The sequence below is a fragment of the Protopterus annectens genome, chromosome 6.part1 (genome assembly GCF_019279795.1).
Source record: "Protopterus annectens isolate FY-2018-M chromosome 6.part1, PAN1.0, whole genome shotgun sequence".
Lineage (NCBI taxonomy): Eukaryota > Metazoa > Chordata > Ceratodontiformes > Protopteridae > Protopterus > Protopterus annectens.
In genome coordinates, this window is record NC_056738.1 from 556,052,569 (window position 1) to 556,075,519 (window position 22,951).

General features: G+C 37.6%; 1 protein-coding gene across 4 annotated transcripts in view; it reads right to left on the reverse strand.

Moving 5' to 3' along the window:
• The window catches only part of LOC122805673 (neurexin-2-beta-like), a 1,444,051-nt gene that overhangs the window by 1,052,999 nt on the left and 368,101 nt on the right, over positions 1-22,951 (reverse strand). The window lies entirely within an intron of this gene.

Consider the following 22,951-nt stretch of genomic DNA (forward strand, 5'->3'; position numbering starts at 1 on the left):
CAAAATATAATTGCCAAGGTCACACAACAGTCAGGATAACAGAAATCTCCATCTTTACACAAGTCAATGAAGTTTCAACCAACCACAATGTGAAAAAAAGCAAAAAAATATTGTAAATCTGTCTATTGCAACTAAATTTATCTGAGTATACGACAGCTTTTCACCACATGCAGGTTTACTTTACTTCCTTCTGTAGTTTACACAGCATAACTTTCAAAACTAGGGGGTCCAAATCACTGAGAGAGGCATGTTTTCTTAAGTGCAACTAAGTTGGTTAAGCTTTCTGACTAGTTTTGTTGATGATGCTGGCTGTTATGCCACAAGTAACCAAAGGTTACTAGAATATGAAGATCAGCCGGAGCTGAAATCTGACCATAAAGATTAACTACAACCTCACTAAAACCAGTATAATATTACAACACTCCATAATGTAAATCAACAAAAAAACTTCCAGAAAATGAGGCACTAAAAATCACAGGATGAAAAATATACATACCTATGTCTCACAGAGGAGAATCAGGTACATAGCACCCATGTTTTCTTTACTTTATATACATTCCTAATGCAGATACATCCTTGTATCCCCACAGCTACATACCCATGCACTGTAAAAATCTTATTTCAACACATAACTCTTTTCTTTAACAGCCTGTCCACTTTGCATCTGATATCCCCACTTCCTGAAATGCACGAGCAAACACAGAAAACACACAAAAAAAATAAATAGGTCTACAAACATTCTTAAAAAATCAAGTGGAAAAATCTGAGGCCTAGCAAGCAATGGACAAAGTTACACTTTTCTCATAACTCATGCTCTTGGCTAATCATGTTTCATTTTCTCCAGACTCTGCATCTCATTTAAAAAAAGTACTAAACATATATTCTGCTGAAGCATTCATTAAGTATACACTCAAAATATTAACCAATGAGAAGATGGAATTTATGTCACAAAGATAAGGGAGATTTAAAACATTATGAGCCTTAAAACTATCAATTAATATTTATTATCCTTGTCAAACATGTTCTTCTGACTTCAGTGGGTTGTAAACTCTGCCATATTATTATCTATACCATACTTATCAAGCCTGATAATTCAGATATTTTGTTTACCCCTGGGATCTATATTTCTTATATGAAGATTGTTTTTTACTCCAGCCATATTATGACATATTGAACCAAGCTCTTCCTTGCTGAAGAAATTCTCAAAACATATTTCCAAGGAGAAAAAAATAGAAATAATTGGAATCAGCTAGGCACCTGCCTTAGTTTTGGAGTATGAACATATAACTCACTAATATCCAAGTTGCACTTTACTAAACAAACAGTAAATGAAAAAGTAAATTCGTTAGCCAGACTCTTGATGTGTGTGTATTTTACAGTATTGGTGGATTCATTGTGTTACATGATGGGGAGCCAAGCAGATCAACTATGGAGACCTTTTCAGAAGCTGGGCAGGATATATTTATGGCAAACTCAATGGCAAACAGGGACGTTTGAAGCCTAGACAGTTCCAACACCTGCTATTATTCCAGGGCCATACCCTACATGAACAAAATGTAATAAAAAGAGTAAAAGTCTATGCAAATTACTTTATTTCTGAGCAGGCATCTTGACTTTGGATGCAGAGGTCTACTTTGCTTGGCAGACCAGAGTGTCTAGAATTCCACAGTGTTCACATTTCTGACATGCTCTTCATTAAATGCACACAACAAACTCAGTATCTGGGCTGCAGTTCAAGTTCTACAGTGGGCAGTGCCATCACATTTTAACAATTTTAACAGCTCTTTTTTTTGTACAGTTGGATTTTTGGTACTTCTACAGAAAAGTCTTGATTTTCTTGTTTACATTTGTACACTCTATGCATTATTACAGCCAGATGTGGGTATTTTGTTGTCTGTTATAATTGCTGCAGAACAAATGCACTTGTTTATGGAAATATTCTTCACAAATATCATTTATCAGATATTGTAGTTTATGATGCATTTTTTAAATAATATAGTTGTTTGGAAAGAAAGCAAATCTAATAACCCCAGTTAATGATAGCATTAGTGTTGACTTGCACAAAGGCATATGTATGCTGTTCTGTTCTATTGCATTAAAAAGAATGTCAGAATGTACAGAATACATTGTAATTAGAATGTACAAAATAAGTTGTAATAAAACAAACATCTGCAGGAAACATATCACTCGATTCAGTTTAAAGCAATACATTGTAAAAACAATTTACTCAAAATACCACTATAGGCAGAATATTTTGACATGGAGTTCTACACTGGTCAAACCTGTCTGCAGCACAATAAATGCATTACCAGTTTTCATTTTTTTTTATAAATTTGAATACTTTCATGGAGCAAACATGTTGATATGATCTTGCTTCCTTGGGAAACTGCTTCTAGACCATAATACACTGTGAACACACATTCACAGATTCCAAAAGACATTCCATTCGGTTCTCTTCCATAATTTTCCCAAATCATTTTAGTGATACACAGTGAAACACACAGGGCTCACTCTCCTGTTCAGAATTCCTTAATGAATTATCATACATTTTGTACTCCCACAACAGACAGCTAATGGAAGAATTAATCATACTCTTCCTTTGCAATTTAAATAGTCTAAAATAAAAAGGAAGTATGAGAACTTCTCTACAAAATTCCATCTGATACGCCACTGGATCTGATAACCTAATATTTTCATTGTTAAATGCTGTAAATGCCATATTACAAGAACCTTAACAACATATTTACAAATTAGTCATCTGCCAACATATTATATCTGCCATATAGAAATCAGCTTTAATTTAACCCCTTCCTAAAATTCAAAAACATGACTTATTCTTGACTTTTGACAACACTCCATACTACCCACCCAACCCCACCCTCCCCAAAAAAAATTCAGGAAAGGATAATTTACAATCAAATAGAATACTTGTAAAAATGTCACCTACTACATAGGAAAAGGCATAGTATATTGCTATGACATAATGCAACCAAAGCCCTCTGTGCACTGATTTGGTGACATTGTAATGACTATTGATAGAGGCAGCCTTAAAGGAGCAGAATTTATTAATTTAACTAAGGTTTTTGACCTTCTACAGCATATATCAGACTGAATCTCTATTCTCAGTCTTCAATTAATAAATTACTGCTTGACCTGCCACGACTTTCATTCTACTTGTATGTGTATGGCATGGCAATCTATAGGTCTAGCTCCTATAACCCACAATAAAATTTCAGATTAAAAAAGATTTTCACAAACTCAGTACTTAGCAGATGGACATAAATCTTTAAAACACATCAGAATTAAAGCAAAGATTTTTGTAACCAAAGGTATTTTCTCTTCCTTTTTTGCAATATAAAAGACATTAAATATCCTTTTGAGACAACTGAATATAAATTACCATGCATCTGACATCAGCAAGATTTAAACTTTCAAGTACACATAGAAAATGTTAGTGCCAGTATAAACTCCTTACATTTTGGGGGTTTGGAAAACTCCCACTTTCTTTTTTTTTTGAAGCAAAATCTACAACTGGGAAAGGTTTCCTCCTCCCCCTGCATGAATGTGGCTTCTCCTTAATATCTTCCAAATAAAGCAAAAACCTAAAAAGCTACATGTTAGCTGAATTAAAATGTGTGCTGTTATCGCTATGGTAATGTTTTTGCTAATATAGCTTTCCATCAAATTTGTTCAAAGTAAATTGCTATGTGTGGTCAAATTTCAGCTCAACAAGATAAAATGCAGTTTAACGGGCATATGAGGAGGAACAGAACAAGAAATGTAGGCATATTAGAGAGATTACAGGATTATATAAGTATAGCTAACAGTTCCTCTAAAAAAATCTATGTTTTTCTAGCGGGATATCTGAAAAGTATTGCTGAATATTAATGGTCATTTTATCAAAATGAACCAGATATGGTTGGAATCTTGTTGTATTTTCATACTGAGACAATATGTGTGAATTATGATGCAGTTAATTTGGAGCGTTATTGGTCACAAGTCTAATTTTAAAGAGGACCAAAAACTAACATGAACACAGATATGCACTGGATAACATTCTTGCTCACTCAAAGCAATGCTTCTTCTCATTTATAAACTTCCTACTGGAAATCCAACTTCTTTTTTGTAACTAACTACGTGATGTAATAATAGGTTCATATGTCTGTACTAGGCTAATGGCCCTGGAGCCTTTATAAGCCTAGCCCATAGGATTACCCTGGCATTGTGCCACCTAACCTTAGTTCCCAGTGCCTCTGTTGAGTAAAGCCACTGGAGTGATCCCTGTGGTGAATTTTCGATTTCCCATCCACTCATCAAGAGCTCTCTTATAGAGGGCCAGTGAGGTGCTCTGTTTGACATGTATGGGAAGTCTATTCCATAGCAAGGGCAGTCTCTGGGTTATGAACCTGTCCCTCCAGCATGCTCTGTTGATTGTGGTAATGAAGTTGAGGTCTCTGGAGCATGTGGTGTGGAGGGATTGGGATTTCTTTAGATGTAGCATTTCTAGCAGAGCTGAGTCAGACATGGCTTTGTAAGTCAAGCAGAGATCACCTCTAAGTAAGCAATATGAGACAGAGAATAGTTGGAGTTTTTTGAGTCTGTCCATATAGGACAAATGTTTAAGGCCTAGGACCTCTTTGTGAAGTACTTGTGTGGCCTCTCCAGTTGTTGCAGGTGTTTAGTGAGGTGCATGCCATTTGGGGAATTGTACTCAATGATTGGCCTAATGAGAGAAGAATAGAGGGAGACAATGACCTCTTTCTTTCTGGATGCAAAATCCTTAGTAATGAGATATGCCACATAGAAGGACTTTCTGACCACAGTGACAATGTGGTGGTCAAAGCAGAGGTTGCTGGCAACCTGTGTTCCCAGATCTCTTATAATGCCATCTGTGTTCAGTGGACTACCATCAATGTGATAAACCATGTTTTTCCCAAAGGGGATGATGGCACATTTTTTGGCATTGAGCTTAAGGCCGTGGTTCTGACACCAGTTGTTGGTCTCAGTGAGGCCTTTTGTAGGATGTCAACATCACTTGCGGAGTTAATAATAGTGCCCGACTTGAAATCGTCTGCGAACTTTGTCAGCCAGAGTCCCCTTGTGTTGCCCTGGACTTCAGAGAAGTAAATACCAAACAGAAGAAGACCCAGGATTGAACCCTGTGGAACTCCACTCATGACTGGTTGGCAGTCTGACTTGGAGTCAGCTACTTTCACACTGTTAGTTCTACCTGTGAGCCAGTTTGCAACCACCTAGTGATATAGGGGTTGATGCCTAGCTTAATGAACATTTCTATGATTCCTGAGTGGGGAATGGTATCAAAGGCCTTGGCCAGATCAAGGTAGGCTGTATGAACCACCTTGCCTTCATCCACAACTCTGGTGACTGACTCAAAGAAGTCAACCAAGTTGAGCAGACATGATCTACCCTTCACAAAACCAAACTGTGTAGGATCCCGAGTTTGGAGATTCTCTATATCCTTGTTTATTAGGTCCATGACAATGCATTTCATAGCTTTGCATATCAGACTCATCAGGCTATAGGGGCAATACTTAACAGGGTCTGTAGTCACTCCTCCTTTGTGGAGAGTGATGACCGTAACAGTGCACCATTCGGTAGGGAAAAAGCATAAGGTGAGGCTGTGATTGAACAGGGCACACAAGTGAGGTGCCAGTTCACGTTGTAGTTAATGTAGAACACAGCCAGAGATATTGTCAGGTCCCATAGAAGCTGTATTCTTGGTCTTGGATAGTGCTGTTTTAACCTGTGCAGCAGAAATACTGGGTGCCTGGCAATCCACTGGTATTGTGACTGATCCCCTAGGGAGGAGAGAGGGGTAAAGTTGGCACTGAATCTGTCGGCCAGTGTATTGGCAATATCTGTTTGCTCAGTATAGGAGGTACCATTGTGCAGTAGCTCATAGCAAATCTGGGTATTGCCGTGGAGATTCTTTACATATAAGAAGGCCTTGTGGTTGTCTTTACTATATGCTGCAATTCTGTTTTCATAGATAGCTTTAGAGGATTTGATGAGGGATCTCAACTTTTTGTTGAGGCCAATAAGGGAGTTTTTCCAGTCTTTAGACTTATTTCACATTAGTTTCCTCCTTCTGTTGTAGGGTTTGTTTATGGCAGGGGACTACCAGATTGGCTTCCTATTTTTAGAGAAGAGCATCATGGTTCTATTGAGTATGGCGAAATGCATGCATTTGTGTACGTGTTTGTACAGTGCATTGTTGTATGACTCGACGGTCATGCAACCGATCTCCATTTGCATGGGTGCCATGAAGTTAGCCACCTCTGTTTTTAGGAGCCCAAAGTTAGCTTTGGAGAAGTTTTTCATTGTGATTACCTTTGCATGGATGATGGAAGGGATGTGGATTTCCAAGGTGATTAGTTTGTGGTTGGATCTAACCAGGGAGGAGTTGATTATTGGTGTAGAGCAATGGTCACCCATGCTACCTCTAGTGGGAGTAAGAATGAGCTGGTCCAGGGCATTGGAATTAATGAATTCCAGGAAACACTGGGCAAGTGTATTGGTACATGAGTAGTTCTCCCAGTTAATGGAGGAGTAGTTGAAGTCACCCAGTATGAGAGTGTTAGGTTGGACGCTAAAATTCTCCAGAGTGCTTAGGAATGTGGAGTGTGAGTCCTGGGACATAAAATAAATATAAATTAATAATAGTAATAATTCCTATCAGCATGTAGTCATGGATTTCTTTACTTACATGAATGCGTGCTGTTTGCTGTTGTTTTGCTCTTCCAAGGTGCCTACCTGTACTTGCCACCCCACATATCTGGCATAGTACAAAATAATGGTTGTCAAACCAAGAAGGCTTACATTTCACACCACCAAAGCAACACAGGAATGTGGTATATTAATTCAATTATTGGATTCACTTCTACAGGGATTTTCTCACCACTATAGCACTCCGGCTCTGAACAAGTTCAGTGCTCTAGGAATCCTTGCTACGTTATGGTAAAAGACTGTTCAGTCATTTAATGAATACATAGGAAATACTGACAATCTTTCACTCATGGGCTATACCCTTTCATTAAGTTCTTATATATCTATGCATAAATCCACAGAGATGTGCATCTTAAAACAAAGAAATGGAAGGGAAATTAACTAATCAGTTTTAAAATTGGTAATCATTTAAAATGTCGACACCCCCTTCAGCGAGTCCTGAAATACAGAGACTGAATGGCTGAAAAAGCAGACTTGCATATATTAAGTCTGAGATGACCATTTCTTGGATTATTCCCATTTCTCCATGGTGCTCTTGGAGATGGCAAGTTTATAAGTTCAGAGGCTAGAGCTCTGTGAAGGAGTGCCCCCTGTAAAAAAAAACAAGTTTAAGAGAGAAGATCTATGTTCGATAATCACCCTTTCGCTGAATTTTCATCCTTTTTTCTTTGGTCTGTTTACAATGAACATTATTATTTATTTATATATTCCAATTTGATTACCAGGGAAGTCCTCTGGGCTCAGAGAGCCCATTTTCAGTGGAGGCACGGGGAGAAAAGCTCCATGAAACAGATTACAGTAAAGATAGCAGTCCAATAAAAATAAAAGTACAAGTACAAATAGGTTCATAGGTTCATAGGCAGGTACTAGGCTATCGGCCCTAGGGCCTATACAAGTGTAGCCATAACAATTCCCTGGCTATTTCTTCCCACACTATTTACTTCCTGGACCCCTGTCTAGCAGGGTGACTGACATGATCCCCGGGGTCAATTTCCTTTCTTCCATCCAATCGTCAAGGTTCCTTTTGAAGAGGGCCAAAGAGGCGCTCTGCGTGACATGTATGGGCAGTCTATTCCAGAGTCTGGGGAGTCTCTGGGTCAGGAACCTATCCCTCCAGCATGTTTTGTTTATTGTGATGACAAGATTTAGATCCCTGGAGCGTGTGGCTCTGAGGGATTGGGATTTCTTTAAGTGTAGCATGTCCAACAGCTCTGGGTTTGACATGGCCTTGTATGTTAAGCAGAGGCCGCCTCTGAGTAGACGATATGTGACAGAGTATAGCTGGAGTTTTTTATGGCGGTCAGCATAGGTCATCTGCTTTAGGCCTGTGATTCTTTTAGTGAGGTATTTCTGCGGCCTTTCCAGTTGTTGCAGGTGTCTTAAGAGGTACATACCAAATGGGGCATTGTATTCTATAATGGGTCTAAAGAGGGATGAGTACAGTGGGACAAAGACCTCCTTTTTTCTGGATGAAAAGCCCTTAGTGATGAGGTGTACCACATAGAAGGATTTCCTGACTGTTGTGGCTATGTGGTTATCGAAGGTGAGACCATTGTCCACCTGTGTCTCCAAGTCTTTTAATCACACTTTCGGAGTTTAGTGTACTGCCACATATGTGGTAATTCATGAGTACATGTTTTTTTCCAAAGGGGATAACTATACATTTCTTAGCATTGAGCTTAAGCCCATGGTTCTGGCACCAATCTGTTTCTGTAAGGCCCTTTTGTTGAGTATCCACATCATTTGGAGATTCAATAATGGCTCCCAGTTTGCAGTCATCTGCAAACTTTGTTAGCCAGAGTCCCTTAGTACTGGCGTGTACTTCAGAGAAGTATATGGCAAACAAGAGTGGTCCCAGGACTGAACCCTGAGGTACTCCACTTGCCACTTGTCTGGAGCTGGATTTGGAGTAAGCTACTTTTACAGTGTGGGTTCTGTCGGTAAGCCAGTTGGCAACCCATCGAGTGATGTAGGGATTAATGCCCAGCTTAGTAAGTTTATCTATGATTCCAGAGTGGGGGATGGTGTCAAAGGCATTGGCGAGGTCCAGATAGGCTGTGTGGACCACCTTACCCTCGTCCACGGCTCTGGAGACTGATTTGAAGATATCAAATAATACAAAGTGTGAGCAATATTGCCCATAGTGGAAAAATATTGTGCAGATACATTTTAAGAAATTCACACAGTTAAAGTCAAAAGTCAAAAGCTATTTACAATATTTACAGAGTGTGAGAGATCATGTGGGAATTAGCTATAGAAGGTTATAGCCAGCTATAAGGTGCTTAGGAACTCAGGAGGATACCCTTCCAGAGGCTTTTGTTAAAGAGTTCTAGGTTTCCATTTGGAGGAGAGGTAGGTGTATAGCTGAGTTTTGAAGTTGTTTGTGTTTGATATTGTCCTTAGTGTGGAAGGGAGAGAGTTCCATTTCTTACCTAAGGAGAAGGAGAGGAGAAGTTGTCCAGCAGGATGTTTAGGTTTGTGGACAGTAATTAAGTTTTGGTGTTCAGCTTTGAGTTCTATTTGAGGTGTATGGGGAAAGATGTTAGTTAGAGCGGGGCATTTGTTTGGAATAAATATTAGTCTATGTGCTATAGTGAGCTGGAGGAAGTCCAGGTAATTTGTGAATTCTAACCAGTTGACGGATTGGAGGGTAACACAGTGATGTATGGAATGTTTGGCTTTGGTGGCAAATTTAGAAATTTTGTTATAACAGCTGTCAAGTTTGGAAGTGATGGAAGAGGATAGGTTAGTTAGTACTGAGGCGCCATACAGAAGGGAAGGCAGGAGGTAAGAGGAGGCCAGAGTATCCCTGGTAGAAGTAGAGAGGAAGTGGTTGTTAATGCATAGCATACCTAGTTTTTGGTGGGTTTTCATTTTATGACATTATGAGTCCCAACATTTCAGTATGTAGCCTGCACACTTTCTTGGCTGTCCATACCTTCACCTATTACATTATACTGTTCTAAGATATAGTTTGCAAATTAGCTATTTTACATATCTGATGATTTGACTTATATGAACGTCATCTCAGTTCATCTGAATTACATATATCATGCATTTAATTATCAGATACGTATATACTTTTTTCATTGTTTCTTTATATATACTTGAAATGTTTACAGCAAACAATAAATATGTTTTTTCTATACTTTGTATTTCTCCAGTGGGCAGTTAATAAACAACATAAATAAACAAACCATGTTTTGACACACTCCATTGAAAGTGCTAACTACAGTCACATGCTTCAATAAGTAATTAAATCACTAAAACTAGATTACGGAGGAAGGTTAGAACACTGTGATACAGCGGCAAAGAGAATTAAGTTCTGTGCCATCTGTGGTTATAAATGAAGTAAGATCAAATGTAAGACACAAGTCTACGACATGGTTATAAATGCACACCACCTTCACTTCTAATAAGTCATAGCTCAAGTTCAATTACAAACATTTGTCCTGAAATGTTGAGAAAGGGTCCAAAGCTGTATCAGCATACTGTAGTCCACACTATGGGACATTACAGCAAGACAAGTACAGGTGGTTCTGCAATATGACCTTTGCTCTTTCAGCTGATTTTAAAGGGGAGGCAGCTGTCAGTTGGGAAAAACATGATCAATTTGGTATAACTTTAGAGGGGAAACAGCCACCAGGAGGAGGCACATGATAACCTGTCTTCTTCCACTTAGTGACTTCTGGAATGCTGTTCTGTAGCAATTTTGTTAACAGAAATACGTGGCATTTTTCATGGAACAGATTTTCCCAGTGTCTTTCAGTTGTCTTATGCACTGTATGAAACTGTTTTCATTTATGAAAATTCTGCAGTTTCTGGTCCCTAGGCTTACTAAAGTACACTGCATTTATTAATTGCTGTAAGGTCTGCAAGGCTTAATAACTGTAGACCATCATAGCCACCGTCACAATCATATAGCTCTTTAAGATGATACAAATAACTGAATTGCTAATAATTAAAAAAAGTCTAAAAAAAATGAAAAGAAAATGTCACTGCAAGAAAAAATAACTGAAATGCTAGAAGAATAAAATCTGCATGCTGCAATATGAAAAATTATCTTTTATAAACAAAAGCTCTAAGTAGTAGTGTCTCAAGTACCTGATGTGCTTGGAAGCTAAATGCAAAAGTTCAGGTAGTGCAACAGAGGAACATGTCATTGTCTTCCAGTATTTTTTTTTGATAATTTTCGGTCTGACTTGTTTGATTATTGCAGCCCTTAATGATTTTAAGGTACAGATGGCTATCTGTGTATGTCATACAGCCAAAAATAACTATTAACTGTCCTGTTAGATATGGTTTGCATTGCTTGACTATTGCTTGTCAGGTTATGTTTTATTGAAATCTAGTCTCCTCATAGTCTAGCACTTAGGACAGTGGATTATGGCTGTAAATGAGCTACTTCCTGTGGTCAAGGTTTCAAAGTTTGATTCCTTCCACCTCCATTTGCCTACTGTGTGACTCACTTGACCAGACGGTGCTCTCAGGTCACTCCTGAAAGGGGACACTTGTGTCCAGTGAAACTGTACAGTTAAATTTATAAATAAAATAAAGAATAAAATGATCATAGGGCTACAGAACTTCCACCTCTGTGAATTCAAACGTGTTGGGTAGTGTGGCTACAACAGAAAAGAATATATTCAAATGAAGAGTGGTACTAAAATGATGAGTGTCCATACATGATAATGCATATTCTATTCTTTTACCAATGTCCCAGATTTGTTTCAGTTCAGCTTGCTGAAGCAGCAGACAGATGTGGTAAAGACGAAACACAATGTCTATGAGTCTACAGGCCAGATTCCAAAGGAGTTGCTCTCGATTTATGTCTGCCCTGATTCTGAAAGACTTACTGTCAGTGTAAGTGACTTACTTTGGTGTAATGTCTAGCTGTAAACAGACTTAGTATGTGGATTCCAAAGCACCTGCTCTCAGCCTACTCTCAGTGTAAGTGGTCACTTACACTGAGAGCAAGTCTTTTGGAATTGGGGCCTATATATATCTGTGTTTGTACTTAAACCATGTGACTAAAACCAATTTTAAAACTTGTCTTTCATTTTGTCACTGCATATATAAAGATTAGTATTTATTAACATGTTGTGAAAACTTAGATATGATAAGAGTCTTATCTTGCTTGGCTGCAAACAAAAATAACAGTGCCTTAATGCTTCTAATCAATACTATTATTGTAAAATGAGTAAAGTTAGCTAGATGCAAAGCTTTATGCAGAGAAATGAACATCATGAAAGATGAATCTAGGCTAACACAATATGAACTAGGAAAATGCTGTCCTCAAAGTACCAAGAGAAGGACGTTAAACACAAACAGAGGTAATGAGGTCCTTGTCCAGTTCCTAACTTTGCTACCAACAGCCAGTGGATACCATAAATTATTTTTACAAAGAGTTTACTCTGTCAGGACAACTCAGTGATGAAAAGGTCACACTGATGCCCAGTCCAGTTCTTGGCTGGGATGCCTGTAGCATGGAGTCTCCTTGTCCTTCCTGTGTAAATGTGGTTCTCCCATGGGTGCTCTGTTGGCATTCTTCTAAACTGCCTAAAAGTATGCAAGTTTGGTGATGGGTTACTAACTATTCAGTATGATGTGTTATGCCTTACATGCTCTGCTAAGGGTTCTTCATAAACCTGAACTGGATTAAAAGTGAGCAACCAGAAAATTAATGAATTTATTTGTAAACATCTACATTTGCTTTACCTAACATAATCAAATTGCATATTTAAAATGATCCATAAACTGGCTCTACTAGCAGGTGCATAATAAATGGAATTGTTAGACTGAGGACGGTGTTAATTAGGTGGGCTAAGCTTTTAAAAATGAATGGGAGTTCTGCACTGCTTGACCTGGCCAACATTCAGACTGACAGTTCAAACAAACTGTTCTCCCCCATTTGTTCCAAAGGTCATTTGCTCTGTAAATTCGCAGAAAATGAATGCACAGACTCTTTTTTTCACCTTAGACATATCATTCTTCTCTTTGACAAGACACAATTTCTTTCAACAAAAAAGATGCCTTTTGATTTATGATCTGTGTACTTATACTATCTATTTTACTGAGTACAAAAAAATGAAAGACCAGTAGAAAAAAAATCGAAGGGACCACATGCTTAACAACAATGGCAAGGATAGTCACAGAGAGAGAGAGAGAGAATCCAAGGAACAGTCTCCAGCACAACATGGATTTATATCCAGAAGGTGTTTTTAGTCGAGGACAAGTACTGGTAGATGTAGTCTACCTGGACTTCAGCAAGGTTTGCTCTAAACAGGAGTCTGACAAGACAAATGGGTGTTGTTGGAGTAAGACAAAAGCTGATGAAGTGGATAGAGATGCATGGTTGGATGATAAGACACAGAGTGATAAGGACAATACCTGAAATTAGTGAGATGACAAGTGGAAAGCCAAAGTGGTCTGTCCTTGCTTCAGTACTCTTTCAGCCCATTTATCTCAGACATATCTGAAGCAAGAGAGATCAGGATCAACCTCTTTGTTGATGACACAAAGCAAGGTGCAGCTCTGAAGGCTACGGGGGAGATTCAAGAGAAGTAAAAGCTGAAGAATTAACAAGCAAAGAGGTAGCAGTCAAGGTTCAGTGCAAACAAATACAAAATACTGTATTTGGGCCTCATCAATTCTGGTGTTAAGTAAAATCACGAAGCATCATGGAGTGTTAATCACACCTGAAGTGGAACACCAGCAGCAAAAGATGATAGAAGTGAAAAACAGCCTAAACCTTCAGTACCGTATGCATCTGAGGCTACATAAGGAAAAGGACATCAGGCTGTTATACGTAATTCAGATGGCTACCAGAAATATCCCTGAGACAGACACGTAGACATATGACCAGATATTAGAGAAGCTGGAGCTCTTCACATTGGGGCCAGAAGACATGCAGAGGGATATGATATTAATGAACAGGATCATGATGGGGAAATGTGAAAGAGTCACTCTGAAAAGAAAGGACAGAGGGGAAAGGGGAAGTGCAGGTAGCAGATTACAAGGACTAACAACACTTTGGGTTTCCCAAATTGCTTTTTCACAGAGAGCTGTGGACCTGTGGACCAAAATGGTTAGTAGACAGTAGATCCAAAGAGATATTCAGTAAGGCATGGGAAAGACTGGAAAAAAAAAGGCTAAGGAGAAGACAAGGATAAACGGGATGAAGAAAGTTTAAGCACTTTAAAAATCTTTACAGAGAATGAAAAGTTTAATATGCACATTTTATGAGACAGAATAACTGCTTGACTGACTCTTGGGCTCTGACGGTGAAGACACCTGGCTCTTCTAAGAAATGCAAAGAGCTTTCTTACCTCATCAGATGTGAGAGGCTTCAGTGAGAAAGCAATCCATTCCTCGTTGAAGCCTTTCACATCCATTTTAACTGATCTACCAAAAGGAAGAGGGGACGATTGTTGATGGTGCAAGTAAAGATATTACTGATGACACCAGATATGACAACATGATTAATTAAATTCTGAAAATGTGTGTTTTATGCCATGAATGGCTATTGTGATGGTCTAGCTTTTCTTTTTTTTTTTTTTTTTTGCATGTTGGAAATGCCTTTCAATGTCACCACACCCTATTTGGGCTATTGCTTTTCTGGTGGCATAGAGAGGCACATTTCAAGCCCAGTTCTCAGCAATGGGGCATTTAAATATTTCCTGTAACATCTGGCGTACTTTATGCAATGGATGAGAATATATACAAATATCAAGTATGTCAAATAGTGAGGGAAGGCATTTTCATAGACTCAGTGGTAAAGATGGCTGTCATTTACTTAAGCGACTGTATAATCATTGACAAAAAGTATATCAGCTTCTTTAATGCTGTGTGTCAGTGAAGCAGTGGCATTATAACACCCCATCAGCTAACATACATGTGGTTAACGATGGATTAGTCACAGCAGAGTGTACAGATGTTAGGCAACGATACGCAATGTGGAAATATATGCAACCGTTACAAACGGCTGTCATGATATCAGTGTACTACATGCCTTTACAGTATGCAAATCGATCACTTCCACGATAAACAGCTAAATTCCAACTAAATGAGGACCTTAGCTACAAAACTCAGCTTAATTAAAATGTAGCATAATTTATAAGCTAAAATTAAGCATTTTTACAGAAGGCAAGCTACCTTGCCCTTTTCACATGGATTGTCAACCTCACCCCCCATCCAAATCATGGACAAGTCTAACTGAAGAAAAAAAAAGAAATCCTCATAAACAACAGAACCACAGCTAATGTACACTGCATCACACCAGCAGTGACTTTCCATGGAAAGAAGCAAGTGGGGAGTTAAGCATCAGTCAGCAAAACTCAGCCCGGTGAAACCCTGTCCAGCTGGAATTTGATGAGGTGTAGGGAAGACATTCTGTACAACTACTTCGAATGTGCTTATTCATCTCAGATTGTAGAAGATAATCTGTTATTATTCACTAGAATAGTTTTTGTGCATGGCCCTCAGCATGCTTATGTCACTTTCTCCTTAGCTTCAGTGTAGTTTACATCTATTGTTATAAGCTGACATGAGAAAGCATGAAGTGCCTCTTGGAAAACTATGCAAAGGTGCAAGAGAACTTATGCGCAGTGTACTATAAATGTATTGGGATGATAGTTGTAGCACTAAGGAACAGTTTCTAATATTTATATTGCTTTGTGGATAATTGTACACATTGCAAAGCAGTCCCATCAACAGCAATTACCTGCATCTCCACTGTCTGACTGTATAACAATTGTTAGATAACATAGACACCGATAAGAGCAGTAAACTGCAAAGTAAAGAAAAGGTTCCTGAATGCAGATAAACTCCCCTCACTACAGCAACCTCAGAAATCCTCAAGGTTATTCAGCACTCACGTTACAGACAAGCGGAGATAATTTTACATATGCTACTAAAACTATTTGATATCATCTTTCAAACTGAAACGACGCACGTTCTGTTGAAGGTGCTCCTTGGTAATTCAGCAAGTGTGACTTCTGACTTGCCCCCCAACCTGTACTTCAAGGCATTTTAATTAATTCTCATTGAGTAAAAATACTAGGTAATTTTTCACAGAAATTTACTGTAAGCTATCATGTGTCATGTACACCATGGCCACATGAAACGCATACTTTTTTCAGAGCAGTTTTGTAAATGACAGATACTTTTTTGTACTAAAATCAAGACGTAAGCATTTTTCATTTTCAGATCCAATGTTAATTAAGAATGTATATTTTGTGGCCAATAATGGGAACACCTATAAAGTGCAATCAACTTTAGGGGCAATAATCCTAATTCAAAGACTTCATTTTTTAAATACTCAGTTTTTATTTTGTTATTAGGAAATTATTGACATCCATCTACATTTCCTATGAAAATATTTGATATATTTTGGATGAAGATAAACCCATCGAATGAAACAGTCCAAGCCAGAGCTCAGCTAATCATTTGAAATAAACTTATTAAAAGTGATCTGTCTGCTGGCTTGTATAATACTAATAATAAGAACAACAATAACAATGGCAGAGTTCACTTAACTGCACTGCATAGATATTCAGTACATTTCTAAAGCTAATTCAACAGCATGGGACAACACAAATTGCAATAGCAAACCCATGAATTAAATTTCTATCATATTTTTATAACAGCTCCTATTCAAGTTTCTGCTGCACAGATTGTTCAAGTACATTGGTTGCCAATATGTATGGGTATTTTCAGGCATTTAATGGTATTTGTAAAGGGGATCTATCTAGTGGACTTACAAGGATACTGCAGTCAGGCATACAGGAAATTTCTCTAGAGATACAAAAGCAATTTTCAAGAAATATCCAGGCATGTCAGTTGCTGAAACTGCAGGCTACTGCCTGCATTCAAATTTTGTTTTGCTATAATTCAAAATAATTGAAACTGAAATGATTACAGAGGGGAAAACGAGAGTGCATGACAGTATATGTAACATATTTATTTAACTGCACTCCAGTAGAAAACCAAACTAAGAATCTCAGCAAATCCCATATTGCCATGTCTGTCATATTAAGAGTCCCTTCAAGGTCTTCCACTAAATAGCTTTTTATATTTGTATTACCTACTATTTTAGCAATACTCAACTTTCTGCATTTTTATCATATTCTTTGTAACATTTGCACAAATTCCTGAACCTTCAACAGAAATGTGCTTGCTGATAAACTCTGAGTATTTATACTCCTGAGGTGACTACCCATGTTTCATCTTTTCATTTGGGTTGACAAACTCATGACAATTAATGTGACTTAATCTTTTCACAAGGTGAAAATATTGATGTTTGAGCTGTTCTATGGGCTTCATCAGTTACAATACACTGTGGTCGATGCTTGACTCTGTCATAGTTATCTTGCAGTCTGGGAAGATAAAAATGTAATCTTAGAAGGATCTGTTCCACCGTACCATGGCAAACAGACAGATGGAGGGGGAAATACAATACCTTTTAATGAGATACAGTTACCAAATTCTACTTCATAACTTGAATCATGTGGATTACAAATGTCTTTCATTTCATGCACACAATCTTATACACAAGCCAGCACATCACATTCAAAAGATGTATTTATCAATGATAAAAGAGCATACAGTTATACTAGGAAGCATCCATAATGTTATTTCCTGGACTTCACCACAGCTACAGTGCCTATGTGATATTATTCACAGCAGGGCACAACTTCTGTATATAATAAATAGAAAGACAGAAGAAATACACAGAGGTTAGTCTCCTAAGAATACGCCAGTCAAGGTAATGAAATAATTATATAATTCCGCATAACTTAATACTATGCAGACAGAACCCTAGTACTATGTGCATAGCATGTAAATATAGATAATCTGTGGCTGCAATGAGAATATGGAAAAGAAGCGAAGTTTAACTGACTTGAAAGTTAACAGCGTGGGCAAATCTAGTCTGTGTATTAAGAAGCAGAAGTAGTTTGCTTCTCAAAGAGTGTCTGTCCCCAGCATTTCATACATGACCAGGTGCATTTTTTATCTATCTATTTATTTATCTATCTTTTGCTGACTGGGTTAGTCTCATACATTAATAGCCTGTTTTCAGGGAGACCAAAGTAGTATTTATGCTACTACTGGAAACTTGACCAGGATATTGGGGAACCTCCCCTACTCTTTTCAATAGCTTGAGTGGGATCTTTTACAACCATCTGAGCTACCACCAACTCTGATGGGGCCACAGTTTATCATCTCATCCGAAGGACAATACACTCAAGAGCACCCCCCCTTATGCTGCACAGCAGTGTCAGTAATTGATCTGCTTGGTGTAGGAACAGAACCTACAGCCTTCTGAATGAAAGGCAAGTGTGCTAGCTATTGTGGTACTGACACTAACATAAAACAGGGAACACATTTTTCTAATTAAGCATGTAAAATGGTCTGATAGGGTAAAGAATTTTTGAGATGGAACAACATATGTATAACTAAAATAAATAAATAAATAAGTATAATGTATAAATATGTGTGTATGTATGTGTGTCTATATTCATATATATATATACATATATATATATATATATATATATATATATATATATATATATACATATATGTATATATATATATATATATATGAGTCTACTTCAGAAGACTGAAATATCAAATGTCTGGCTTTTAAAATCCTGAGATGTGAAAGCTGACAACCACAGAAAACCAATGCCCTGGAACACTGACTTCCAACTCCAGGTAAGTAACCACCTGGCCAAAAAAAAAAAAAATTAAACCGGAAGCAAATTAAACCCACTGATGTGGAGGGGGGCTTCCTCCCAACACCCCTAACTAAATATACCAACTCTGAGGTCTCACTACCATGGGGGTAAGAGGAAAAGTTCAACATGGTGGTCAAGTAGTTACTTACCTGGAGTTGGAAGTCCTTGGTTGTTGGCTTTCTCGTCTCGGGATTAAGTCGGCCTTCTGGTATTTCAGTCTTCTGAAGTAGACCCATATTTTATATATATATATATATATATATATGTATATGTATATGTATATATATATATATATATATATGTGTGTATATATATATATATATATATATATATATATATATATATATATATATATATATATGTGTGTATGTATGTGTAGTGTGACAGACTGAATGTGCTAAACACTGATTGGCAAAACATTAACATCAGAATGCCAGTATGTATGTGCTGAGAAACAGCACATGCAAAAACATTTTTTTTTTTTTTACAGAGTGGGGTGGCCCCAGCACCCCCTGCTAATTATATATACTAATTTCAAGATCACAGAAACATGGGGGAAGGCCACATTCTCAAACAAGGGGTATTGTGCAATCTTGCATAGCTGTTGACCAGCAGCTTAGGTTGAAAGATCAGCATTCATCAGGATAATGGAATATGCCCCTTCTATGGGGATTGTGCTTTTTCTGTATAATTAGAAGGGAGGCCCTTGATTTCATTTGCACAGAGCAAAGATTTTCCTCATGCATGCATAGTGGACTGAGACTTTTTGTGTTGTTGACATTTTGTGGTTGACGTTAATGATGTTGACATTCAGGTCTTTTGATCATTGTGAGTACACCCATCTGTCTGTCTTTATATTTATATATATATTTATATAGACAGGTAGACAGAGATATATAGAGCTATATGATTATGTCATGAAAGATAGAAAACTCAGAAGAGACTTGCAATGGTGTCACATTGGTAGTGATATTGTTAGGGAAAGAGTTTTTAGTAATGTACTATGTAGGGTTAGGGTTATGGTTAGGGTTAGCACACTTGAGTAAAGTGGCTTGGAAGCTTCACACGTGTGTGCGTGTGTGTGTGTGTGTGTGTGTGTGTGTGTGTGTGTGTGTGTGTGTGTGTGTGTGTGTGTGTGCATGTGTATGTGTGTGTATTTATATATGATATGTGTGTGTGTGTGTATGTGTAATACATGGATCACGCTGATTATGTTTCTAAACTGAGAAAAAAATAACCTTGTAATAGCAGGGTTCGTATGTAACTACCTAGTGATAGCGTTGTTACTGCAATTTATAGATTATGATCAACAACCTTATCATAATCCTCTATAGTCTCCACGTATATAAAACTCCTAGAAAATCTCAGAAATTATTAATAACAAAAGCGCAGCAGCAATATTTACAATTTCTATGACTGAACTGTTGCTAAACTGTCCTTTAATATACTGGATCTGACTGGTAGGGTTAAGAGTCTTTATCCTGTCACTTATCTAAACAAGTACTTCTGGGTTTTACTAGGAAATGCATAGAGTGCTAAAAGGAATGACTAACAATCATAACCAGAGAGCTCATTTTATAAAACATCTGCATTGCACAGACCTCTCTGTCCATTTCTGCACATCTGTCTACATTTGTAAGTCATAATTAAGTGACACCTTAGTCCATGCCTTTCTGGGATGTGCCACAGAGAGAACAGCCCACTGCAGAATCTCAGTGCAACAAAAGAGAAAGTGGGGAAATGATATGAGGTTGAAAGTAGGAGGGGCAATTGCTTCTGTGCATTTCTTTGGTTCTGCTATATATATACATACATGGATCCCCTTCATATAACTGAAACACCACTTTCGGTTATATGAAGGGGATCTACATACATACACACACACACACACACACACACACACACACACACACACACACACACACATATATATATACTTAAATTTAACTACATCTCCATTTCACTTAATTGACAAGAAATAACAGTACTTCATTTATTCTAAAACTCATCTGACCAACACTACATTTGATCAAAATGTTCTAAATTCTGAAATGAAATTAAACAGATATCTAGTTAGCCAGCCAAGGATTAAAAAAAGAACAAAAATGTCAGCAATATCTAGAACATAATAAACCAAAATTATTCCAAAGCAGTACATGCCTTATTTTAGCAGGGCCTTTTTGTGCACACTATTTTCTACATTAGCCCTATATACTGTTTTCCAAATCTATGAATTCCACTTTAAGTCTTTAAAACTATGCTCACTGAAGCCTGTTTTAATTACACCAGATCAATCAGTGTTATGTTTCTGTCTTCTCAGAAGCTGCGTACAGCAGTGCCTTGGCATTTTGTTGCCCAAGAGAGGGTAGAGTACTTTAGGACATATCTAGTATGAAAGTGGCTTGATTAAGATGAAGTTGGTTTCTTTCTGTGGTGAAAATGAAAGCCTCTGGTCTCTCATTTCATAGTTCAGTGCTCTCCCAGCTAATTGCATTGTCGTCCCTAATTCTATCTCGCTTATTTATTTAATGCATTTTGTTAGAAAGGCCCTTCAAAAGGCAACAGACTTTAAACAAAATTATGACGGCTGTTACGAATAAGAAGTGAATCTATGAAAAGAGGTACAATTAGCACATATAACAGTGTTATCATGCATTTGTTTTATTCAAAAGAAAAGGTTTGGTGAAGCAGGCAATACGGCTTTATACATGTTTAAAGTGAAACATTTATATAGAAATCCTTGGCTACTCACTGGATGTCTGTTTGCTCATTATACAAAAGTCTGGCTCACCAGGTAATGCTTTGTTATATATTTTATTTATTTTTTTATTTTATTTATTTTACATTTGTTGACCGGGCTAGTCTAGTTGGATATATGTCCATTTTCAGTAGAGGCCCGGGGAGATAAGCTCCAAAGTTTGAGATTAATTTAAAAATCAGGAAAATAACATGAAAATAACATGAAAGTAGAAACATAAAACAAAAAGCATTATAACTGTTGTCAAGGTTATAGATTGTAAAAAATACAGTCGTTACAACAAATAGAGAAAAAGAATTTGTGACAAAGATACTGTTACAAATGACATTCAGAACGATTATTAGCATAATGTATTCTTTTTTTTTTTTTTGAAAAAGTAGGAAAGGAGAAATAGATCAGCAGATGTAAATAAGAGGTAGATTTTGGGTTATAAAATATGGGTTTTTAGGTCGGTGGCAAGAGCTAGAGTTAGTTAGGATTAGTGCAGGGGCACATCCATTGTGATTTGAGGTGGAGCTTAAGTCTCTTTTTAAACAGAGCTTTTGAGGGAATAGTTGAAAGTTCAAAGGGTAGTAGGTTCCAGTGTTTTCCCACAGTGTTGGAAAAAAGGGAATCACCAGACTTGTTGTTTGCTTTGTCAATATTTACAAGAAGTTTGTGTGCGGACCTTAGGGCTTTTAGGTTGTGGTAGGGGTGGATAAGGGTAGATAATATATGTGTTTTGTCAGGTTGATTGAGAATTTGATGGGCTATGGCGAATTGATTAATTTTAAGTTGATGTTGAAGTTCAAGCCAGCCAAGTTGTTTTAGATTAGTACAATGGTGGGTTCTGAAAGGGTTACCTGTAGCAAATCTGGCTACGTTGTTGTAGGAGTTTTTTAATTTCAATAAGTACTTTTTTGACAAGTTAGTGAAAATGGGAGAAGCATAGAGAAGGGGAGATATAAGGTGGGAGTGGGCAATAGTTATTCTAGATTCTGGGGTTAGGAAAGGTTTGATTCTGTAAAGAGAGCCTATTTTTTTATTAATGGTTTTCAGAGTGTTGCTTATATGTGTATCGAAGTTAAGGTTGTTGTCTATGGTGATTCCTAATAGTTTGGTAGTGGGATCTTGTGATATAGTTGTGCCATTTTTAGATGTTACTGTAAAGTCTATAAGTGGAGACTTATTGGAGGGTGTAAAGAGAAGGAGTTTAGTTTTTTTTTGGGTTAAGTAGTAGACAGCGTTGTGAAAACCATTCTTCTACAGAGTTAAATATGTGTTGTGTAAGGGAGTGAAGATCTGATACAGATGTGGCTGAGCAGATGAGTGTGGCGTCATCTGTGTATTGTATACATGTAGCTTGAGGAACTACTTGGTGGAGGTCATTGATAAATAAAGAAAATAGGAGGGGGCCCAATATGGACCCTTGGGGGACTCCAATGTTGGCAGGTAGCTGGGAAGATTGAGGGGAGTTCCAGAGTACTGCTTGATGTCTGTTGTTTAAGTAGGATTTGAACCAGTTAATGGTTTGGGTTTCCAAGGACAAAGATTGAAGAATCTGTATAAGTATTTGGTGGTTGACCATGTCAAAAGCTTTGGACAGGTCTAAGAAGAATGAAGAGGAAAGGGTGTTTTGGTTACGATTTTTGTTGATAGCTTCTGTAAAGGAGAGAAGGGCAGTGGTGGTGCTGGGGAAAGGTCTAAAGCCATGTTGGGTATTAGAAAG